Genomic DNA, 24,271 nt, shown 5'->3' on the forward strand with positions numbered 1-24,271 from the left:
ATTTTGCATGAATGCCGATTTTACGAAAACCGGACTTAATTAATGGCAATGTTCAGTTCTGATGATAACACATGCATCATATTTTCGGATTGTCTTTGAATTTATGTTCTCATTTCGTTTGGTTTATCAATATCATTCCGGGGGGGGGGGGGACAATCAAAATATGGTTTTTGAAAAAGGATCTATAATCTGGAAGATGATTCCTCCCCTCTCTCAGTGGAAGCCCTAGCTTGTTTACAGGCAGCCGTCCAACCTTAATCACCTACTCAGCACCAAGAATGGACCACCCAGCAGAGATGCAATGGTAGGACCTACCCAGCTTCTTTTAGGTGCCACAATATTCTTAGCAGTTCTTAAGGCAACGAGCGTGGAAACCCCTTTGGAATGTGCCCAGTTTGTACCACTCCAACAGCACAAGTTTCCCAGAGAGCCTGTGGGACATTTTGGGGGGGAAATCTAGGAAATACAAAGCAAGTATAACAACCACATGCTCTTAATGTAAGGGCTCCAACCCACATGACATGGTGGCAAATGTGGGTTTGCTCCCAATTTTTTCTCTTTGCCAGGGAGCTGCAGCATAGCATCAAGCTTTCTCTGCCATTTAATCCTGCTGGGCCTAGTTTTCTGAAATTAAACAAGCTTAGCACCATCCCTGAAGAGATGGAAAACTTCCTGTTTATCCCCACACCACCTATGCCAACAGCAAAGCTATGCTTGTGTGAGTCATGACCCCGAGGGAAGTATTGAGTATTTGGGTCTTCATGGCCCATTTAGTCTTTGACCTCTCAGTTGTGCCAGCAAAACAAGACGGACCTTATGCAGCACTTGGGCTGGTGGCTTAAAAGAGCTCAGCTTAGGCACTAAGCCAGGGGTCAGCAACCCTTTTCAGTCGTGGGCCGGTCCACCATCCCTCAGACCATGTGGTGGGCTGGACTATATTTTTCTTTTTTTTGGGGGGGGGAATGAACGAATTCCTATGCCCCACAAATAACCCAGAGATGCATTTTAAATAAAAGGACACATTCTACTCATATAAAAACACACTGATTCCCGGATTGAGAAGGCAATTGGGCCACATCCAGCCCATGGGCCTTAGGTTGCCTTGTTGTTGCTGTTGTTTAGTCGTTTAGTCGTGTCCGACTCTTCGTGACCCCATGGACCTGCACTAAGCCAGGGAAGGCAGTTGGTTCAGGATGATCAGCATTTCTATTTCCAGTATCTCTTTGGCCCGCTTGCCACAAAAGATAGCAGTGACCACTAGGGACAGTGGAAGTTGCCTTCTAGCAAGTCAGACCATTGCTCCAACATATTTAACATTCTCTCTGCAATAGAGCCATTTATTTCCCTCCAGAGTTTTAGACAGGAGCCTTTCCCAGTGCTGCTGGAGCTGTGAGGGATTGAACTCAGGACCTTCCGCATTCAAAGCATGTGCTCTGCCACTGAGCCACGGCCTTTAATTGCCGCTTCATAGCCCCCAAATGTAGGTATTCTAGTTAACATGCAATTGCCTAGGTCTGGAACGTTATGCTAATCTGCCCACCTACCCCTTCTGCTTCTTCAGACGGTTTCCCTTAATGGTTTTCTCTTTAGCCCTGAGCCATTAAACCAATCTCAGCTGAGTTGTGAACATGGCTGTTTAAGAACAATTGACTCTTGAGGTGTACTCAATTCCCATTAAAATCAAAAGGAGGTTGATTTTTATTTTTTTAACTGGGATGTAGAATGCATCCTTAGGGGGGATTTATGTGAGGAATATATGCAGTTGTCTGTCTGTGGTTGGTTATATATCTGGGTTAGGGAAGAACCTGGAGATGCCCAGTATTGAGGCTGAGATCCTCTGCATGCAAATACTCTAGCACTGAGCTTCTGGTAGGATATAGGCTTTGATGGTATTTAAAAACATTAGAAAATCCACAGGCAAATGGCTGGGATAGGGAAAGCTGGAACATCCATAGTTAAAGGCAGTATTGCTATATGCTGGGGGTACCTAGGAACACAGCGCACTGCTGCTTGTGAGCTTCCCAGAGGCATCACTCTCGCTACTGTCGGGAGATAGAAGGCAAAACTAGATAGACTTTTGATCTGATCCAGGAGAGTAATCAATTTATTTCTAACACACAACCCGCCCAGCACATTCTGACTCTCAGATGGGTCCATGACAGCTACCGTCAGTTTTGATCAGAGCCCACTGCAATGCAGGAAAGCACACAAGAAACCACTAGGTACACTTGTACCTCATTCCCCACGAATGGTAACAGCTGAGCTAAAGTTCAAGGTTTTTTGTACCATATTGGCCTGAATATAAGCCTCACTTTCCCCCCAAATTCTGACCTTGAAAAGTTAAAGTGTGGCTTAAATTCACGACCTTACAAAAATTGGCTTTTAGTATATCACTGCTGAAACAGACATACGGTAAAATGGAACGGGTGTGAGTGCCTGCGGAAATTTAAGGGAGCAACTTATATTAGGGTGTGGCTTATATTCAGGCCAATACGGTATATGGGGAACTTCTCAACAGAAGCACCTTAAGTGTCCGCATACAACTAGTAAACCAAAGACATAGAAAAAGCATCCCATGATTGAATCTAGATGGCTCTCCTTACATGTCCACAGCAGGCTCCTAATATGACCAGGAGGAACAGGAACATGTGGCTGAGATTATGAGGGCTTGGATATGTTTTTGAAAACATTGGCTAGAAGCTGAGCTGTTTGAAATTTTGGGCTTGAGTAGAAGGGCTAAGTGGAACTCCTTTTGGAAGCTCTAGCGTGGTCTGATCCTTGTATACGTTTTCTTGGAAGAAAGATCTGCTGTGTGCAGTGGGACACATCTCCAAAGAAATGTACATATGGTTGCAATCTTAGGCTTATCTGCTTACAAACCATAAGGAAATGGAATATGTTTTCCCCATACCGGACACCAAGGGCTGCCAAGCTAGTAGTGAGTTTAATCCCAACATATTGTTTGGTTTGTTGGCCCGCATGAGGGATTATTTCCAAAGAAAAGAAGTCAAATAATTTTTTTTAAGTTGCTAAGACTTTGTCACTGCTACTCATTACCATTCTCCATGTAGTTTGTTGTCTTTAATTATGTACAGGAAAGGGGGACTAGTCTGGCACCAAGGGCCATCTTGGAAATTTATGAGCTGGAGATCTGTAGCTCATCTGCATATTTTATTAACATGTTTGGGAATTGTGATAAGTCTGTTTCTGGAGCTGAATCTTCCACTCAACCGATTTACCAGCTGCTCAGAATTTGTAACCCTCAAAAAGTGCCCTTTCTATTTTATTATACTGATTTAAAGTGTCAAAAAGCAGAACATAGGATTATTATTTCTAAAATACTATCTTCAAGTTTCCCACATCTTTTGGAAATTCTGCTTCCAAGCTTTCTCCTGCCTCCATGAAGGTTGAAACTTTTTTTTTTTTTAAGAAAGAACATTTATGACAGAGAATGTCAGGGTTCTGAAGAGAGTTTCCAGTCCCAAACCCAGTTAAAATAATAGGAGTTGTACAAGGATTTACTATGTGGAGAAATCACCTGGCAAAGATAAAGTAACCATGACAGCTCTCATACTAACTCCTCTCTGGGAAAGACATTGTACATTTGTCATGCTTTCTTTAAGCAGCAGTGGGAAGAACAGGAGAATGGCAAAGGGCTACTGTTTAAACAGGAATTGTGAAGCATATGACAGCCTGCTGTCAACACTGCTCCTAAGGTTGCTTCTATGCTACAAGTGTACTAGTGTTCTTTTAAAAAAACAATTTGACTGTCGTGGTTTCCATTAAGGCACTCTGGGAGCTGTTCTTGAGAATGTGATGGAAGGAACAGCAAGAAGTCAGTAGGGTATTTTGATATTTTGCCTTCTCTCTACATCTACTCCATATTTGCCTGAGCAGCAAGAAGTTCCAGGATTTGCTTTCCTTCTGGAGGAGAGATCACTTGAGACATATGGTGATTTTGTGATATCTGGTTTATGCACAAATAGACAAGTAGAGGAGGTGTAGGGAACTGATCTGGTGGGGGGCTGGATCCTTATCACTCCCACCCCCATGGGCCAAGTTTGGCTGGTGGACAGAGCTATCCACCTATCCATCACGTCAGGTTACCCATTTTTGCCCATGCTGATGATCCTCTGATTGTCAGGCTTGCATAGCACTGTGCAAGTCCTTTTTGCCCAATCACATTGTTACCTGCTCCATACCTGGCAATTCCATATATAATGCATGGTATGGAACAGGTAACAATGTGATGCGATCAAGTGTAGGGTAGGAGGGCAGGACTTGGCCAAATCAGTGTCATTGGCCAAATGGGGAACACTGGTGGGTCTGATTGGCCCCATATGCCAGAGCATTGTTGGAAGTAAGTGGCATAAAGTCTATTGAGCTAACTGAAGACTCCCAGGTAAGATCCTCCCCCTATTGTGTGGGCAGGTAGTCCCTCCCCCTACCTGGCCTGGTCACCTTGGCAACGCTTCCCCAGGCGGGATTGGACAACTGACTGAGGTAGGCGGAGACCTCCAGGTATCCCACCTGGGGGGAGGCGAAGCCAAGCCTGTGCTAATGGAGCTGCACAGGGTCCAGAGCCTGCGTGCGACCACGCAAAGAGCAGTCATTGTTTTACTGCTTTGTGGTTTGTTGCTCTAGGCTAAGGATGGAAGGCTATGTACATTTTGGTTATCTCTGTTTCTCATTCTTTCAGTCTTAAATTCAGTTCTCCACATTCTTCCAGCCATTTGCATTAAAAACAGCAACAGCAGCAGCAGCAACAACAACAACACTCCAGGAATATTCTCCGGCATTTTAGTGCAGATGTACACATTTTTTAATGCAGCCTTGACTAACATAAACATTGGGATAGAAATTTACCAAACAATAATTAAAACAACTGCTAGCAGTCAACAGATCACCTGTCCTTTATCAGATCCCTGGAGGGAGATAGCTGTACCCCTCAGATATCTTCAGCTCAAACTTTGTTTTCACACAGCTTTTCTTGTTGTACTCGACAGACAGAGCTTGCATCGACCCCTGTCTCATAGCTGGGAAAGGAGGGTGTCACCTATTGATGACTTTTGCTGCTCTAGATTTTCCAGAGAGATCTCCAGCTACTTCCTGGGCATTTATTCCCCGCAGTAAAATTAGCTCAGAGAATAACATCCCCTTCTTCAGTCCCAAATTGTGATCCAGCACTGCTGCATGGCAAACCCACATACAGTAAACATCAAACTCACAACTATATGGATATCTATCACCTCTTTTTTTGTGGGTCAGGGATGGAGATGCTGTGGCCCTTCCTACGTTGCTTGACTCCCATCAGCCCCAGCAACGACCATCAGCCCCAGCCAACACTGCCAATGGTCAGGGATGGTGGGAGTTTTAGTTTAGAACCATTTGGTGGGCCACTGGTACTCCTTTTGACTGAGACTACATGGACCAATGCTGCTCTCTCCAATGTTTTCATTTCTACTGCCCCTGTCCTCCTCCCATTTATTTCACTTTGTTTGCTCTTGTTTTATATAGATACCAAAGGCTCCTACCTTTTTGCACACTGTCACTAGTTCCATTACTTGTCTTTCTCCTTCAGTTTACTCCAGGGGTACCCTTCAGATGTTGCCCTACATGGTGATCTCCAGATGTTGTTATTGGCCATGTTGACTGTGGTTGATGGGAGTTGGTGTCCAGCAACATTTGAAGGGCACATGTTGGCTTCAGTTGGCTATCATTCCAAGTCTTGCTATGACCTCTTAATAACCTTTACTTATTGTGAAAATCTCCTTTGTGAAAAGGGACAGAAATGCTGCTGTCCAAGGTGGCATCTCATTTTATCCTCTGTTTGAAGGGCTGTCAGAGGACAATCCTCTATGTGAAGGCTTCCTGTGTTTGAAGAGCTCTCTGGCTCAAGTTTGGTTTTAAAGATAAAGAACCATAAGAAGGGAGATCAGGGCCTTGAGCTTGTCCATCAACACAGTTAGCACCAATACAGCAGGCTGAGCAAGCACACAGTCACCTGGTCTAGCTTCCCTACTAAGGTGAGATGTCTTATATTTCAGTTTAAATTCCAAATTCCAAATTGGCATCTCTACTTATAAATTAGCATAGGTGCATCTCTGCTCCCTTTTTCAGTGATGCACTGGTTCTCTTTTGTGTGTGTAAAGTATAAGCGGTCACTCTGCTGTTGGAAGATATGTTGGGGACAAGGAGAGGGATGTAAGTGATGAACAGTGGAGAGGAGTCCACACCCTTTGTCAATTGAAAGACAAGCCAGCTTCTTAGAGGAGAGGGAGATTGCTCCATCTACAGCCCTGCCCCTTGTTTATACACACACACACACACACACACATGCATACATACCCCGTATATCACACATCAGGCACATTGAGATAACATCTGCCTGTTTCTCTCCCCCATTGACATCACATCTCACATCTCCCTCCCCCATTCACGGTAAGTACTAGCACCCCAGTCTTGGCTGCTGTGTTCTTTAGGATACTCCACACCCAGGCATTAATTGAAAGCAGGGATTGCCAATCTTTCGGGCCCATTAGCAAAATGGAGAAACTATCGTGGGCACCACATTACACAACGCAACCAAACACACATCACAACTTATTCTGTTGACTACAAGCCTAGTTCAGTGGAGGGGAGGAGAATGAAGTTGAATTTTGGAACATTCAGAACAGGTAAAAGAAAGCCCTTCACACAGTGCACACTATGAAATTTGCTTCTGCATGGGGTAGTGATAACCACCAACTTGGATTTTGAAAGAGGGTTAGATGAGTTCATGATGGAAGAGAGGACTACCATTGGCTACTATCTATGATGACTATGTTCTCTACTGTCAGAGGCATTTTGCCTCTCCATACCAGTTGCTGGGAATCACAGATGGGCAGAGTGCTGTTGTGCTCATGTCCTGCTTGTAGACATCCCATAGGTACCTGCATGGCCACTGTGAGAACAGGATGCTGGACTAGAGTCAGCAGGCTCTTCTGGTCTTATCCCTTTTGGCATTGAATTTGTTTGTGATAGTTTGAGTGGCAAGCTCTAGCTTCCTTAGCCTCCGTGAGCCAATAATAAGGTCTCACCACTTTCCACAGCCTTCAGCCTGGCTCCTTGAGAGCTGCTGATGCAGCCCTGTGCCTGGAAGAGCCTTACTTGAATGACAGCTGTCAGACCATCAGAGTGAGAGAAGAGGTAGACTATGCCTCTTAGGACCGGATCATCCACACTGGCATGTTCAGTAGATGGAGTGAAGAGAGAGAAGTTGGAAGTATCGGAGCACTCAGCATTTCTGCCTATTCCCTCCTTCCTCATTGAGTGACAGCTCTCAACAAAAGCAGCCAACATTTGTTTGTGGCCAGCTGAGGGAACACACAGACATGTTAACAACAAAACTTTGAGTCTGCAAACACCATGTTTTCATTTGCTAACTTGAGAGAACCTAGGAGCCCTATAAGTAATTTGTGTGAATTACAAAGTTCTAGAGTTGGAAGAGACATCAAAGGTTGTCTACTGATCCAGAAAACCCATTCCTACAGCATCCATGAGAGGCTGGCCATTCAGACACTCTTACAAAAGAGAGCCCACCACCTTTGCTGCTCATACTGTCAATAAATTATTCCTAAATTTAAATCCTCTTTCTTCTCATTTGAACCTGTTGGTCCTACTCACTGGAGCTCAACAGAAAACCTAGGAGCCTAGGTGACCAGAGAATAGGATTCTGTCAGGAGCTGTAGTCAAGTGCAGGTCAGCAATCAAAGCAAAACACAGAGTCCGTGAAGTTAACACTTTATTCAAGAAACCAAAATGGCACAGGCCTAGTGATCCCAGCAAATTTTCCCAGTAGATATTGCTCCAACAAGGCAGTTGTGAGCACTGAAGGTTCCTGCCTTCCCACCAGTTCCAAAGGCTCCTCCTCTCCAGGGTCTTTTCCAAGATGTTGCAAGCTGTGTCTCTGCTCTGCCCTCTTCATTTATTTGCTTGCTCTAGGAGACTAGGGGGGAGGGGAGCTGGTTGCAGCAGGAGGTGGAGACTCCCTGGCTTCTTCAGCCTGCCTCTCTGTCTCCTGGTCCGACTCCCCTGCAGCTTCTGCTTCTACCTCAGAATCTGAACTGCTCTCTGCCACAGCCTCTTCCTGCTCACCAAACCCTGTTACCTCTTCTGACCCCTCCTCCTCCCAATTGGCTCCTTCTTCTCCCTCTGGCCACATATCGTCTCCCCACCACCAATCCCCTGGCTCTGAGCCTTCTTCCCCTGCAGGTTCCCCAGATGGTAACTCTCACCACTCCTCTGCATCCAGACAGTCCCTGACAGGTCCTTGAGGGTGAGATTAGGGTGAAAGTAAGGGGAGTATGTAGAGGGCAGGGGAGAAGAAGTCAGTGAAGGCTCAGAAGAAAGAAGAGACAGCAAGACAAAGGCACTGAGGGGGCAGAGAGCCAGGCTCAGACAGCACATCTGCCATTCTTTTGCACATTCACAGAAATAAATTGCCAATCTCATAATAAGGGATTATGGCCTGGGAGATGTCTGTGAGCAGCTGGTGTGGAACTGCTCCACCAAAGATCATGCAGCTGTTACGCAATAGGAGTTTATCAATGAAATAAGTAGGGGCCTTAGAATTCCGCTGGGCTCCATGGGCTGGTGAGTGCTTATAGCATTATGCATTTAAAAGGAAAGGTCTCCTTTTAGGCCATGATTCAGCAGTATATATTCCAACAAGTAACTGAGGTTTCAGAAAGATCACACCTGCTGAGGATAGGGAATGTCATGAAAAGATAGGGCATTTCCTCAATCAGCCAGGCAGAAATAGTAACTGATGCTGCAGTCACATTGGCCATTGATATTGTTATGGGACCCTTCTAATCCCTGGATCTAGCAAGTGTTAAAATGTAAACCAGGCTAGCTTCCTGGGGAGGTGATAGCCTAGGTAATGGACCATTAAGGGAATAAAGGAAGTGGATCTGTGCCAGATGGCAAATGGGTGGACACCCTCCCTCAGCTGGTTGGTGGTTAGAAAGAAAAAGGCCAGGGTTGGGAGTTGAATGATGTGAGCGAAAAGCTTCAGACAGGGATGTCAGAGAGAGTCAAAGTGATGTTTGATTTCTGCTCGAATCCAAGGCTGCAGCTATGGCGGAAGGAAGGCCCTCTTGGGGTGCTAATGTTGTGAACCCCTCCATTGTAGATATGTGTAAATAAATCATATATCATATAGAGCCTCCACTGTGTCTCATTTCAAAGGAAACACAAACCCTGGGCTTGGAATCCCTGGAATTCTGTACCACTCAGAGATTGGGGTGATGTGCAACAGTATAGGTTGGAGGGTTTGCAGGAAGACCTCAAATGCCAAGTAGTCAACAGTTCCAGATTTAGCAGATATAGGAGGGATCATAACCTCCACCAGTCACTTCTCGTGGATGTGGTTTGTGGTCATTGGCTCTTGTTTTAACTTCCCCTTTCCTCCTGGTAAGCTTCTCATTTGTCCAAGAGAATTTTCCTCCTATTGTTGCAACTAGAGCAAATCACCTCTCAGAATTCTCTACCCAAATTGTGGGCAGAGAAACTGGCTGGAGGAGCAGCTTCTCACATGTGGGACTCCCCATTAGCAGTAGGAGTTGCACAGCTTCTTCCTTTCCCATTTTGGGTTGCGGCACAGTTCAAAATGCTGGCTAGAACCTACAATGCCCTATATGGCTTGGGTCCAGTCTATCTGAAGGGCTGTATCTCCTTACACAGGAGACAAAGCAGGCTCCCTCTCTCTTTGTTTTCCTTTCACTGGCAGGCAAAGGCATGTTTGATCCAACAGGCCTTTGGCCACTAACTGGCATGTTATGGTAGGGTCATTTGGGAGTGGATTTTGTACATGTGCGTGCGTGCATGCATGCACACGCTCTTTTAAAAGGTTTTAAGTGTATTTGGTGCTGTTTTTAATAGTGTAATAATTTAATTGGGTTTTTAAAACTGGGTTTTATTTATTGTGGGTTTTTGGTTGTATCCGGGCTTTTTTTCCAGCTGGAACTCGCTGGAACTCCAGGTGGATACCATTACCATGACAAGAGAACAAGGGAGGTCTCATGGTGAGTTCTGGCACCTCTTTTACTAGAAAAACAGCATTTGTTTTATTAGTTTAAATTTATGCTTGGAGCTGCCTTGGGTCCTACACTGGGAAAAAGGTGGGAAGGGTAGATGGATAGATGATAGACAGATATAGATAGATAGATGATAGATAGATAGATAGATAGATAGATGATAGATGATAGATGATAGATAGATGATAGATAGATATAGATATAGATTAGATAGATGATAGATAGATAGATGATAGATGATAGATAGATAGATAGATAGATAGATAGATAGATAGATAGATAGATGATAGATAGATGATAGATAGATGATAGATAGATGATAGATAGATGATAGATAGATATTGTTGTTGTTGTCACCATAAGTAGTAACAGCAGCAACAACAACTGCTTTGGCAGTCTGGCCACTATTTTGGCTCCTCCACTGTGCCTTAGACCTAGCATATTTGGATACTGGCAAGGGGGGGGGGGAGAGAAAGAATGGCAGTCATCGCGCCCCCCCCCCCCAATAAAAAGAATAGTGAAGAATATTCAGAGAAAATTTTGCAAGGTGGTCTTATTTTTCTAAGAATGTGTGTGTGTGTGTGTGTGAGAGAGAGAGAGAGAGAGAGAGCGCAAGAGAGAGAGAGAGAGAGAGAGAGAGAGAGAGAGAATGGAAACTCAGGAATTCTCCCAGGATAATGGATTCTGAGAAATTTTGGCTTACCACTAACCTCAACCCACGTCAGGGGAACACTTTAGAAGGAAGGATGTGCAAAGGAGCCCTCAAATCATGACTAAATTTGAGCTGCATTAAAAAAAATATGAAATGTGTGTGTGTAACAGAGGAGATCAGAAAGGGCAGAAAATACATTCCCTGCTCTAAAAAAGATTCCTGAGAGACGTAAAACTAAATGGTTTCTAAATTATGTGAAAACAGAAGGAAGGAAAAGGCTTGGTGACAGGCATCTGGTAAACTCTAGCATCTTTAGTTATAGGATCTCAGAGCAGCAGACGAAGAGAAAGAGCTGCCTTGAGAGCGCCTGCCGGTCAGCATAGATGCTAGTCTATGGAACATTGGTCTGACTCAGTAGAAGCCAGCTTCTTATATAAGTGCCCAGTTCTCTTCTTGCTTAAACTGCTTCAATACCAAATATAAAACCATCTCTCTTCCCCCCCCTCAGCCGAGTGACTCATGAGTTACACCAGCGTGTGTGAGAGAGAAACTAGGCAGTCTCTCACATGTATTTTAAAAGAGCAAAACAAATCCAGAGCAGCAACCAATGGCATTGATTGCATGTTCGATGCTGTTTGTACGCTTGGCGAACACTCTCATGGATGCAAAAGGAAGCAGAGTGGGCAGAGCAGCTAGCAGGTTGGACTGTAGGACCTGGCTTTGCCCATCTGGGCTTGGCCACCAGAACTGGGCAGGCCCAGGGGTGCCTGTCCTTCCCTCTGCTGAAATGGAACCGGGGCAATAAAGCACTCTGGCTAATGAAAGTGTCATACTAATTCATCATTATCACCATCCCTCTCCAGTTGGGTTTATGTGGGACCAGAAAGTCTCAAAGGGCTGGGATGTCGATGCTTGCAGATAGCAGCCACACAGCTTAATTTTGCACCCTGACCATCCTCTTGGGACATTGTTGGCAACTCCAGGACAAAAGAAAGACAATTTGGAAGAAGCACAGAATGCCTTCTCTTCCCTACTGAGTAACCACAGTATCCAGAAGGAGTCTGGCATGCAGACTTCCTATCAGACCTAGGCACCAGCCCTTCCCTTCTTAAAAATGGCACACTGCTTTCCCCATGTAAGTCACTTACCCCCACATGCACATAACACAGAAGAGCATTCATTTCTCTCATTTATTGTCCTGCCTCTACTCCCAGTACAATGGAAAAGTCACCTCTGTCAAAGGAGGACAGCTGCCAACACAGCAACATGGCCTTGTTCAATGCCTCTGATTTTAAAACAGATGTGGGGAACTTGTGGCTTCCAAGTGTTGTTGGAGTACAATTCCCATTATTTCTGACTCTTGGCCATGTTGACTGGGACTGATAGGAGTTGGAATCCAGTAATGCCTGGAGGGAACAGGGTCCTTGCTGCTGCCATTCAATATTTCCCATTTGAAAACAGTGTACTCATACTATCCAGGTTGTCACTTTTCCCTAAGACCCACCCAATATACACCAGTAGACCTTAAGGGAGGCTCTTCCCTACACAGGTTGCTGCATTCATTTTTTTTCTGCAACAGCCTGACCTTTATTGATTTAGAAGTAAAGATGATGTATTTTATTTTAGTTGACGATACAGTGGGGTGGGGTGAGGTGGACCATAATTGCCAAAGGTTGTCATACTTAATGGGATCACAGATAACTTCACCAGCTGCTGCCTATGCCTTGGCTGTGCACAACAAGGTGTGTTGATGTTCATGCAAGAGCAGGTATGTGCAGGCGAAACAGAGACCAGATGTAGTCCCACTCAGTGCCCCAACATGGAGGGTTAATGTTTTGTGATCAAAGAGAGGAAACTGATACCTAAAGACTGTCAACTCCAGCCATGTGCACTAAAGCTTTACATTCTTAAACAGAGACAAAATAAAGGCAGATATTGATTGAAGAAAGGTACCATAAAACTGAGACTGTTTCAGGTTGATAGGGACAATGGATGAGTACAAAATGTAAAGGTGCAAGTGAGCAAGCTTAGCAATTCAGACTCAAGAAATATGAAAACAATGGTATCCATCCCTCAAAAATCCCCCAAAGGCCAGTGCTAAGGTCTATGCTAGCAGCAGTGGCTGGTGTCACTATGATACCACTTGAAACAGTTGCAGTTTCCTCAAAGAATTCTGGGAGCTGTAGTTTGTTAGTGGTGCTGTGAGTTGTTAGAAGGCCCCTATTCCTCCCCCAGAGCTGTAATTCTCAGAGTGATTTAACAATCACTCACTGCTCCCAGAGAAGTCTGGGAATCATAGCTCTGGGAGGAGAATAGGGTCTCCTAACAACTCTCAGTGCCCTTAACAAGCTACAGCTTCCAGAATTCTTTGGGCAGGGGAGTCATGACTGCTTAAAGTGATATCATAGTGCTTTAAATGTATGGTGTGATTGTTGTTCCCTGCAACACCCTGTCCTGACCAGGCTTTGAAGCTCACCTGGCTTTGGAGCTCCAAGCCTTTTTTGTTGAACCATGGATTGGTTCCTTATTAGATGGCTTAGCATAATTATTATTGGATGGATGAGAATAACCATTTTGGGACGTGGATCTGTCATGTTCTCAAATGTTCTGAAATCCAAGATGGCCAATATCAGTGGTAAAAATGCATTATATAACCTGGAAGTTCTTTGAATAGCCACATCAAAATGTTGCCTGCAGCTGTTCCTGACCAGCTTATGTATTACTCCTGCAAAAAAACTCCAACTTTGCATGTTCTTATCTATGGTGAGAATCTGCTACCTTGTTCCTATAGCATGGATGTTATATGACAAGACTATGGGCTTCTGAATCCTGGCTTTTGAATCCAGTACAAATCATAGCAATTGATCTTGACCAACTTCTGTTTGCCATAGCAAAGTTTGCACAGTGAAGGTGGTCAAGAGCTTGTACAGGAGCTGTATATGTGTTAATGCTGAGATCTGCTCCTTAGAGGTGACATGAGAGAAAGCCATGAGTAGAGGAAGGCATCTGCTTTCAGGAGGAGGCACAGAAATATGAAATATGGTTTCTTCTTACCCTTATGAGCGACAGCAGCTTTCCTCTTCCTCAGCTGAGGAAAGAAAGAGGACTCAAGCAGAGGGGATAGGGAGCAAAAAGGCAATCTTAAAAGAGATGTGAAGAAAAAAGCAGTGAAGACCATAATACAAAAGAAGTGAGTCCGCTGGAGTGAAGGTGGAAAAAACAACCCAACCCCAGTAGTGAGAAGTTGTGATATGGCAAAGCTGCAGGCGTGATAATGAAACATGGAGGCAAGGGAAAGGTGGCAGAAATGCCAGAACGAAAAGAGGATGAACGGAATAAAAGAAAAGCAACAGAGAGAAGGAAATACAGGCAAGAATGAAGATGTAAAAAGAAGGAAAGTTTACTACCCCCTTCTCTCCCTGCTCCTCTCTCCCCCCACCTCTCTCCCCCCCCCAACCATATACTGTATGCAGCATGAAAGTCTCACATCAAATATAAATGATCTGTAAAAATAAAGACTTTATGACCTGAAAGCAGAGATGATGTGTGTACTTTTGTAACCCAAGAAAATATTTAATAAAAACTATTTTAAAAAAAGAAAAGAATGGAGAACAGATAACTGGGAACGTAGATTGAGGGAGGGCAGACCAGTCAAAGGATATCTAAAGAGAGATTGGGGGGCACGTTCCTTTATGTTTACTTCTCCCAAGCATGGCTAGCCTAAAGCATTTTGCTGCCTGAGGCAAAGTAGCAAATAGTGCCCTAAAAAAATAAATGCTCAGGATGTGTATGTTGGTGCGGGGACAGTGGGGTGGGGGTGGGTAGAGAAGCAATTGTGCATCATACACAGGGCCACCACCCATGTTATCTTGGCACCTGAAGCTTCCCCTCCTTGACAGTGAAAAATATATATATTTTAAAAATCAAACAATTTTCTGCTTTTTCATGACACCCAAAATCATTGCAGATAAGGAAAATATGTGCCATGACTGGTTGTCTTTATTGAATGCTTGCCTTTTATATTTCTTTTTTTAAAAAAATGTTCCTTGCCCTACCCTATTTCTTTTTATAGGTTTGAAGAAAAACTATGATGGGGGAAAGTAGCCGCTGTACAGTTTGGTAAAGCATTTTCCCCTTTTCCTTTGAAAAGGGAACATGCCCATTGTGCCAAGCTGCATTCTTCTTTCCCGGCAAATGCTGCCTCAGGAAGCAAAGAACAGTGCAATAATGGTGCAGGCCAGGCTCTCCCTGAAACAAGATACACTTCCCAGTTTGATTGGGAAACCTATTGACACAGCAGGTGGGGGAGGGCAAAATCCTCAGTGCTCTGAGATCTAGATGGAATTGTGTTTTATTTAGGCTCAATTTCCCTTGGCCCAAAAGCAAGATCACATAAGCATGCATGTGCACAGGGGTCTACTGTAGGCTACACAATTCTGGGACCGCATGGGGAGAGGGAGAAGAAGGATTTGATAGTCGAAAGAGAACGTTATTCGTATCCGTGGAAAAAGTCAGAATATTATCTGTGTCTCTGTGCAATTGCATTGCATGGTAGCGATGCTGCTGCTGCTACACTGCAGATCCACATCCTTCTCACTACAGTTTCTTTCTCACTCTCCTGAAGGCGGCAATTTATGGTGCATTCCAGGACAACGTTAAGCTATCCATCACCCCCCTTGCATAGCAGCCACGTTGCTCTTTGCTCTTGATTGTTATACGGTCTTTAACACTTCATCTTTTAGGCTTGCATATCTCATGATAGCCTAACCTAAGGGTAGGCCACATGGTACCTGTCAGATATTATTTGACTAGGGTTCTGGGCATCCCTGACCATTAGCCATTCTGGTAGGGCCTAAATCCAGCAATATATTGACAGGTCGCCTACCCCTGGTAATCTCCACCTCATCAGGTGTCACTATCCTCCTCTATCCTTCTGCAGAGTGAAATAAACCCAAACCAGGAAACAACATTTGGAGGACCACGAAGCCCATCAAACCTGTGCCTCTGCTTCCGGCTTCCAAAATAACCTCATCTAACCCCTTTCTTCAGACAATCCTACACCTCTCTCAAGATCAACAGAAACCACATGGGCTGTGCGAAACCCACCAGCTCTATCCAACAGATGGACCTATGTGGCTTGCATTCACTCAGACAGTGATACATTTAGTGGACATAATGATCTTGCTGGGTTGGGGTTGGGTTCTCTTGAGATGGTAATGCATATTACTTTGCTTATTTCAAAATTTGGTAAGCTGGCCTTGCAATGTTTTCTTTTATTACATTTCTAAACCGCCCTTCATCCGAGGATCACAGGATGGTTGACCATATAGGCTCCCCCCAAAAACATACCCTGATAGCCAACAATAACAATAACCCCCTCCCACAGTTTAAAAGGCCACAGATTATTTAATTAGCCAAAGGCCTGAGAGAAGAGGAATGTTTTTGCTTGGTACCTAAACATATATAACGAAGGCACCAGGCAAGCCTGTTTATGGCCTTTCTGATCCTTTTGCAGAGTGGGGCCTGGACTTCTGCTTCAAGCTCCTGCCCCGATGGCATTTCCTTAACAAGTGAGTCTCTGCACTCAGACAGAAGGTCTCATCGTGTCCTGTGTCATCTACCTTGATAGGCAGCCACTTTCCAGATCCTCAGACAGAGAAATTACCCAGTCCTGCTATTTGAGTTTTTTCCCTTTTAAACCCAACAACCCAGAGATGCTAAGGAATGAACCTCCTATAGCATGGCTTGAACTCATCTACTGAGCTATGACCCTCTCTCAACCCTTGCTGCATATGGACAGCCTGCCACTCGAATGTGCGCAATGTATTGGGCAATCACTTGCTGCTCTGCATGAGACACAGTGCTGTATCTGGGCCTTTCTGCAAAGATACAACCACCCTGCCTTAATCCACAGCAATTAACTGTGTTGTGCTCAGAGGAAATCTAAGGCTGGAACAGCGAGGGGTATTATAAATCAGGCTGGACGTGCATGAGCAAAGCTGTGCGAGTCCTAGCACAAATAGCAGGAGTTTGGTCTGGCAAAACAGAGGATGTAAAGCACTGCAGAGACTCCAGAATGGGAAAACCGGCTATTACAGCAAATCAAGATTGAGGGTGTATTGGCAAAAGCTCTGCTGGGGATTGATTAATATGAGAAGGATTCCGAAGTTGAGAACAAGCTGAGACCAAGGTGCATTGGCAAAATTATATAGGGGCCTTGGGGTGGAAAACTCAGATCACAGCCAGGAGATGAACCGTGCCTAAATAATGCTGGCAGGAAAATATGGGGGGACTGAGGCTGAATAGCAGGGGTTCTGCACAGGTCAAGGAAATGTCAGAAAAGTGAGAATGCAGCCTGCCTGCCTTCCGCCTCGGTGTATGTCAACGCTTGGCTTATGTGTTGGTTGAAATTGCACTCAAACACATCTGCACACTGCACTGCTCAGCTATGACAAGCTGCAAAGAGGGAGCAATGAGCTCGTTAATTTCCTTCAGAAAGGGTCTCTTGGCTGGGATTCTTTTCATCACCAGCCTCCATTCAATTATTTGCCTTCACACCAGGCAAATCCACAGGGATGTCTAACCTCTTGTGCAGCACACACGCTCACTCTCAGTCGATTGTGCTCTCTGCCTGTTGCCCCACATGCAAGCCTCCAAGACCAATCCCTCCTCTGATAGTAATGACATGACAACCCCAATAACCATGCAGTGAAAGAAAATCAAAGTCATCCCTGTTTGCTTTGTGAGGCATCAGTGAGCCAATCTCCTTTTGGCTTCTGGATTTCTGTAAAAAGGAAGACCAAATTAGTCCCTAGTTATGGAGATTTAACCAGGGCTCAGAAATAGCATTCATCAAAATTAATAGATAGAGGCTAAGAGGGAAATGGCCATCAAAGAAAGAGCTTTGCAGGAAGGGATAAGATGGCTGATAAGAGTTTGCTGATTTCAGCTGCTTGACATACAAACGAGCAATTAAAAATCCAAAAGGTCTCTTCCCAGCCCCCAACTTGGAAAACTAGAGCCTGCTGCAGCAAAAAGACAGAATGGCCAAGATCAAAAATAAAAGAAAAATAGTAATAATAAAGTATTAAAATGTGATGGTTCTAATACATGCCAACGAAGGAGCCTGAGTGGAGAACCTAATCTAATGAGATGGATAATATTCTAGGGGTGGACCAGAACTCTTCGTTCAGATGAGGAAAACAGTATATTTTGGAATGTCAGTGCAGCTGGGGGCTGACATCTTTGTTCAATCCAGCCATGAGGAAGAAAGCCCTCCAGGATGGATCTGAACTTCAAGGTTTGACTCTCGTGCCCAAGAAGAAAGGAGAAGATTAAAACCTGATTTGTCTGCAGGGATGCATGCTCAGCACTTTTTGATAATCATTTGTGCAGATGTGTAACTGCCTTCTTCTTTCCCTGCCTCCTCGGAATTCTGCTGGTTTTCTCAGAGCTGGAACTAGAGACTCATGGCAAATTCCGCTTCAGGCAAAATGTTGGTGGCAATTCTAATCATGAGTTGGGGTATAAGCACCTGCTGTTGTCTTTCATTTTGTAGGAGATCACTTTGTATGAAGCGGTGGTTTCCCTTGGCTGAATATAGAGTATGAACTGTCTAAGGATTAGGGTTAGGACAGGACACCTAATTTTTGGCCCTCCAGATATTGCCAGACTACAATTCCCATAATCTCATTGACCATGCTAGCTGGAGGTGATGGGAGGTGGGATACAACAGCATCTGGAGGGCCACAAATTCTCCACCTCTGGGTTAGGTGATAGCTGTCTATCTATGGATTAGGTGTAGCTAACTCATCCTAGTGACTTTGTGTTGAAAGGTAGGTTAGAAGTATAAGGAATGAATGAATGAGTGAATAAAAACAACTGATAGTTGAAACAGGAGAAGCCAGAACTGAGACAGCCACCAGGCTATGTATATGGCTGTCTTGATTAAGAGAAGACACTCTAGACCAGGGACAGCCAGTGTGGTCCTATTCCAAAGTTGCTGGGCTACAACTCCCACCATACCTGACCATTGACCATGCTGGCAGGGGCTGATGTGAGTCATTGTCCACAACATCTAGGTGGACATAAGCCTTTGCACCTTTCCGCTCAACAAATCACAGCCTCTTTTATTTGAAATATATAGTATTCATATCATACATGCTAGCTGTTCGGAGCATGTAATATACACTAGCTCAGTAATCATAATTACATCAGTGATTTTTTAAATGATATTTCCCTCCCTCCCACCCTACACCTATTTTCATCAGGAGCCCTGATTAAACCAATCTCTTGAGGATCAAAGTAACTCTCCTTGAAAAAAATCCCTAGTAAAAGCTCAGTGCATGATATTCTAAATCAGGGATGGCCAACTTTTCATTTCAGGCGGAGGAATGTTTTATTCCACGGACAGTGAGGCCAAATAGTGTTTTGTCCCCCCTCCCTTTGACTACAACAAAGTTACCAACATCAAACATTAAGGCAGGGTTGGGGAACCTGTGGGCCTCTAGCATCATCCCTGATCATTGGCCGTGGTGGTTGGTGTTGGTGGGAGCTGGAGTTCCGCAACTTCTTGAGGGCATCACGGCACCTCCCACCTGCATCTCTGCATTAAGGGTTTCACAGTTTGCTCTGGCAAACACATGTTTTATGATCACTGTGGTGGAAAAGCAGCCTGGGAAGTGTTGATGTGGGGAGGAGAACTGAAGAATTGACTGTGCCCACCCCACTTTACATTTCCTCTTTCTGAAGCTGCTTCCGCATACATGCATGGGTGAAGTATAATATATGCCATTCCATCTTTATGGAACACACGCATGACATACAAACATGTATGTATTGCACACAAGGTCCAAAAGGGAGATTAAACATTCATTGTGGAATATCTCTGTTTCTTACACATTTTCAAAATGAATGAATAAACGAATGTTTTTCTTCATTAATAAAATTGGGAATTAAAAAAAAAAGCTTTTACATGGGCAAGATGAATTTGCTTCAAGAACTAGGTCTGACCTACATGCTGTCAGATGCTGCATCCCCCCCCCCCCAGTTCTCACTAGCATTTTATTCTGCCAAGGTGTGATCCAACTAAATATCAATATCTGCAGGTTCTGATTCAAAGGCAACAGCAGTATGATATCCTGGCGAAACACAATACAGGGTGGCAACAGCCACACTACTGCTTGCTTGTTTACAAAATAAGTAAATAAAGAGCAACAGGACTTTCAAATAAATAAATAAATAAAAGAAACATAACTTTTTTTAAAAAGTCAAGGGTTTTCAAAGACTGAACTGTCACAAAGTGGCAGAGTGGTAGGGTAGAGAACATTGGCAACTACTTGGTGTTTGCTGTTTCGTGAAAAGAAAAAGAAAATAAGAAGAAAAGTCTTACTGGGATGTCTAAGTAGTCCAACACTGGAGTGGTATAATACATGACTGACTGCTCAGTCTCTGATATAACCAACATGCACACATAAAACCTTGTGCCACTCACACCTATCCATGTTTATTTGAATGTAGTCTCATTGACTGGAACAGAAAAAGGTCTACAATACAGTGTGGGCATGGAGAGGGAGGAGTTTCATCACTCTGTGAAAAGGACATGAAAAGAGCCCTGCTGGATCAGGCCAAAGACCCATTAGCTCAGCATCCTGTTCTGACAGTGGCCAGCCTGATGCTTATAGGAAGCTCAAGAGCAAGGCCTGAGTGCAATGGCACTCCTCTCTTACTAGCAGTATCCATCTATCCTTCTACTCATTAGAGCTACAAAGGCCACTGGGCAATCTGGAGTTCACCTTGGCCTAAGCTTGTCTTTCGGAACTCTTGCAATTCACTGACATTCAAGTTCACCAACAAATTGGTCATGAAGCTAACTAGCCCCAGACTAGAGACCCTTGCCCAGGACAACATTGAGGAGGCAGTACCTACAGTAAAGGACTGTGGCACTTATGCAGTCATAGAGCTCCCATGAGCAACAAACAACCATGCTTGTTGGAGGGCAGAATCACATGTTGTTGCTGTAGTAAGATGTTACTGTAGGGAAATGTGATATTCCTACAGCCAAAATGATTTGTATATTCCACAAATGAGCAACAAAAGCACCATTAGTTTTACATGAAAAATATTGTTTGCATACATGCCTTCTCGAAATGATGTGGATTTGATCCTTATTTAACAAAAGCCATAGTATCTTACAACTGAAAGATGCACCAAACACTGCATATCACAGTCCTAGCTAGATATAAGGCAATGCTCCAATTATGATAGGAAAGATAGGGGCCACTGAATTAAATCCACACGCTCACCTTGCTACCCCCTCCAATTTTAGCTTAACTGTGATCACCTGTGGTATTCTAAAAACAGTAGCTAAGGGGGGCATTGCAAAAACCTCTCTTGTAAACTAAGCACTGATATAAGGACAAACTAGCATTTGGTGCCATTTTTGTACACTCTCATGGAAAAATCAGAGCCTATTCTAAGACCACGGATTTGCAGGGAGGGCGGCTGGTGCAGTGGGACTCTAATGCAACCCATTTTCTCCAAGGCCACAAGCCTTCTAAGGTTGCAGTCCTATGCACACTGACCTGAGAGCAAGTCCCACTATATTCAGTGGGGTTTTCTTCTTTGTAAGCATACATAGATGGCAAATAGAAGTAGAGCGACCCTAAGGGATAAATGCCCAATCTTCCTTTGGAAACAAAACAAAGCAAACCTTCCAGTTTTTGTTCTTTTGTCTCACTTTCCAATATTACAGCTAAGGGGGGGGGGGAGGTGAGAAATAGCCAGAGTCTTTCCCCAATGGGCGACTTTCAAACCCAGCTAGGGAGTCTTCCCACGAGGCCAAACGACACGATTAAAAAAGAGGGGGACTGAAGAGCGAGAGAGAGAAAGGGAGATCAGAAAGAATGCCTCTCGACGTAGCTTCCCTGAACCCCAGAGCCACTTAATGCTTATTCTTCTGGGGAGTCGAAAAAAGCCAAGTCTCTTTCTGCTTCTGCTGCCTTCGACTGGAAAGGCCCCCGGGCAAAGCCAACCTCGGCCCAGGAGCTCGTGTGCTTTGCAGCTTAGGAGATCGGCTGTCCTGATCTAGCGCCCCAGCAGCGCTGCTGACTAACCCTGGGCTAGCAGCGACCCTCGTCCATCCCCCCCATACAAAGTTGCATGTCTCTCCACCCGGCGTCGCTTCCGGCGATGGGCGAGCAACAGGCGGAGTGTGCCATCCAGGCTGCTTCCCTTTGGGGGTTCCCCCCACCCCCGAGTGGAGGGACGGGGTCTTCTCAGGGAAACTTCAGCTGCACGCTCAACGGAGCAGGGCCGGTGGTGTGCAGTGCCTGGGCGTGTGTGTGTGTGTGTGCAGAAGAGCACCCTCCCCATCTAACGTGGGGGGGGGGGCGCCGCCGTGACAGCAGCCCAGGCGGTTGCCTCTGCTCTTCTCACACCCCTTTTGCAGGGCTGCGATTTTCCAAAACACACAAACGGGGCTGTGAGCACAAACACAAACGCGCGCGCACACGCAACACACACACACACATACACACACTAGCTGCCGAGTTAAAAAGGCTGACGGCACGTCTCGGGATGGGCACAATTAGGAGCTTTTAATTAAAAGATCCTTGCCCTTTTAATCGACGGGCGATCTCAGCCCAGGCGAGCTGCCGGGAAGGGGAGGGTGTGTGGGGGAGGGGAGCTGGTGCGGAGGGGGGGGGGGGAAGGCTCGTGCAAAATGGGAGGAAGGAGAAAGAGAGCCTAGCTTCTCCTCCTCTCTTCCTCCCTCCCTGAGCGACCCGCACCGCCTCCCCCACCCCCTGCACACGCCGCCATCCCGCACCAAATGCCTTGTAGCCAGAGATACGTGTCTGTGGATCCAGAAGCACAAGCGGACTCATGCCACATTTATTTATTCTCTCTCTCTCTCTCTCTCTCTCTCTCTCTCTCTCTCCTGCCCCCGGGAAGATCGCCTCATTGGCGCTCCAGACTGCTCCCAGCAGCAGCAGCAGTCATCCTCATCGGCTCCTCATCCTAAAAGACACCGATCGGGAAGGCTTTTCTGCAGCCCCCTCCCCCCCCCAAGTCCCCGAGGCAATCCCGCCTCTTTCCTTTCGCTTTTTGGAAGACAGGGATCTCGTCAGTGCTTCGTTCGATCGATGCCTCTCCTTTTCTTCCACGTTAATGAATAGAGCAGCCTGACAGGCTCTTAATATTTGTGTGTGTGTGTGTGTTTAGGGGAAGAGATTTCCAGATAGATTCGCTTCTCTGGAGGTGTGTGTGTGTGTGTTGTTGGCGTGTTTAAAACGCCGCCGATTAATTTTCCGATATTGATTCCTTCCCACCCCCCCCTCACCCGCCTCTCTCTGGCTGGGAGATAGCATAGAGTATTCAGCATGGAAGTCCTCTGCAGAATATGTTAAAAGGCAGCGGCTTGGAGAGAGAAAGGGCACCAAATGCAGTATGCGTCAAACAGACCATCGCTCAATGAAGTCACTTAGCTATTCAAAACATGTTCAGCCATCACTCAACCGTTTGCACCAAGAATAAGGGGGGGGGGGGTTGTCGCTATTCTTCCCGGCCACAACCATTTGCAAACAGCAGGTCCAACCCCCTCCCCTCTCGCTTACTTCTTACTTTCCCCTATTTTTATAAAAAGGGGGCGGGTGTGGGCTTGGGGGCAAGAGAGGCCATGAACGACGAGCGGAGAGAGGTTGATCTTCTCTTCCCAGGACCCTGCTCCCTTTCCCCGCCATCCTATTTTGCGGGATCTGCCCCCCCCCCCCCAGCACCCCCGAGGCACCGCCGGCGAGCGCGATCGGCCTCAGCTTGGGGTTTGAGGCGGGGACGCGAGGCAAACCATGTACATGCTGCGTGTGTGCCCACCCATCCCCCGCTCCCCCCACCCCCAAGTTAGCTTCTATTCTTAAAACAGACGGTCTGATTACGGCGAGGCTTTGCGTGCCCACAAAACACCCCACGTTTGCATCAGCCTCCCTTCCTTCTTTCCACGCACGATCTGAAGAGCCCCCCCCCAGCTCCATCCCACCCTCCCTCTCTCCCTCGCCCCCCCTCGCAGCCCTGCACATCTATACCGAGAGAGCCATGCTGAATAGCACATTTCAAAGCAAAGCCCCGGACCCCCTCCGCCTATTTCCAGCGTCTGATTTCAAAAACTGGCTGCCGTAGTGATTCTCCTGCTGCCATCAGACATGTCAATCCGGGTGCGAGAGGACTTGCTCTAGTTCACTTTCCTATTACAGAGGGAGAGAGACGGGGGTGGGGAGGTGGGAAGAGAGGGAAAGGGTTTTGTCCCTTCTCCCCTCCCCTTCCTCTCTCCACCACTTGTTCATTTGGCGAGAGAAGGGCATACAGATCTCTCCCACCCTTGAAACCAGCCTAATAATAATAATAATAATAATAATAATAATAATAATAATAATAGAAAGAATAAACAAGCCACACACAGCCAAGCTGTATATAAGCAGCCTGGAGGAGACGTTACGAAAGCCCCTCGCAAACTCCGCTAGAGAAAACTGGGAACATTCGAGTTTAC

General features: G+C 45.5%; 1 protein-coding gene across 2 annotated transcripts in view; it reads right to left on the reverse strand.

Moving 5' to 3' along the window:
- CACNG2 (calcium voltage-gated channel auxiliary subunit gamma 2) overlaps nucleotides 1-24,271 on the reverse strand; it is a 130,965-nt gene that overhangs the window by 104,714 nt on the left and 1,980 nt on the right. The gene's annotated exons all lie outside the window — the stretch shown is intronic.

Source organism: Podarcis gaigeae (assembly GCF_964106915.1).
Source record: "Podarcis gaigeae genome assembly, chromosome: 10".
NCBI lineage: Eukaryota > Metazoa > Chordata > Lepidosauria > Squamata > Lacertidae > Podarcis > Podarcis gaigeae.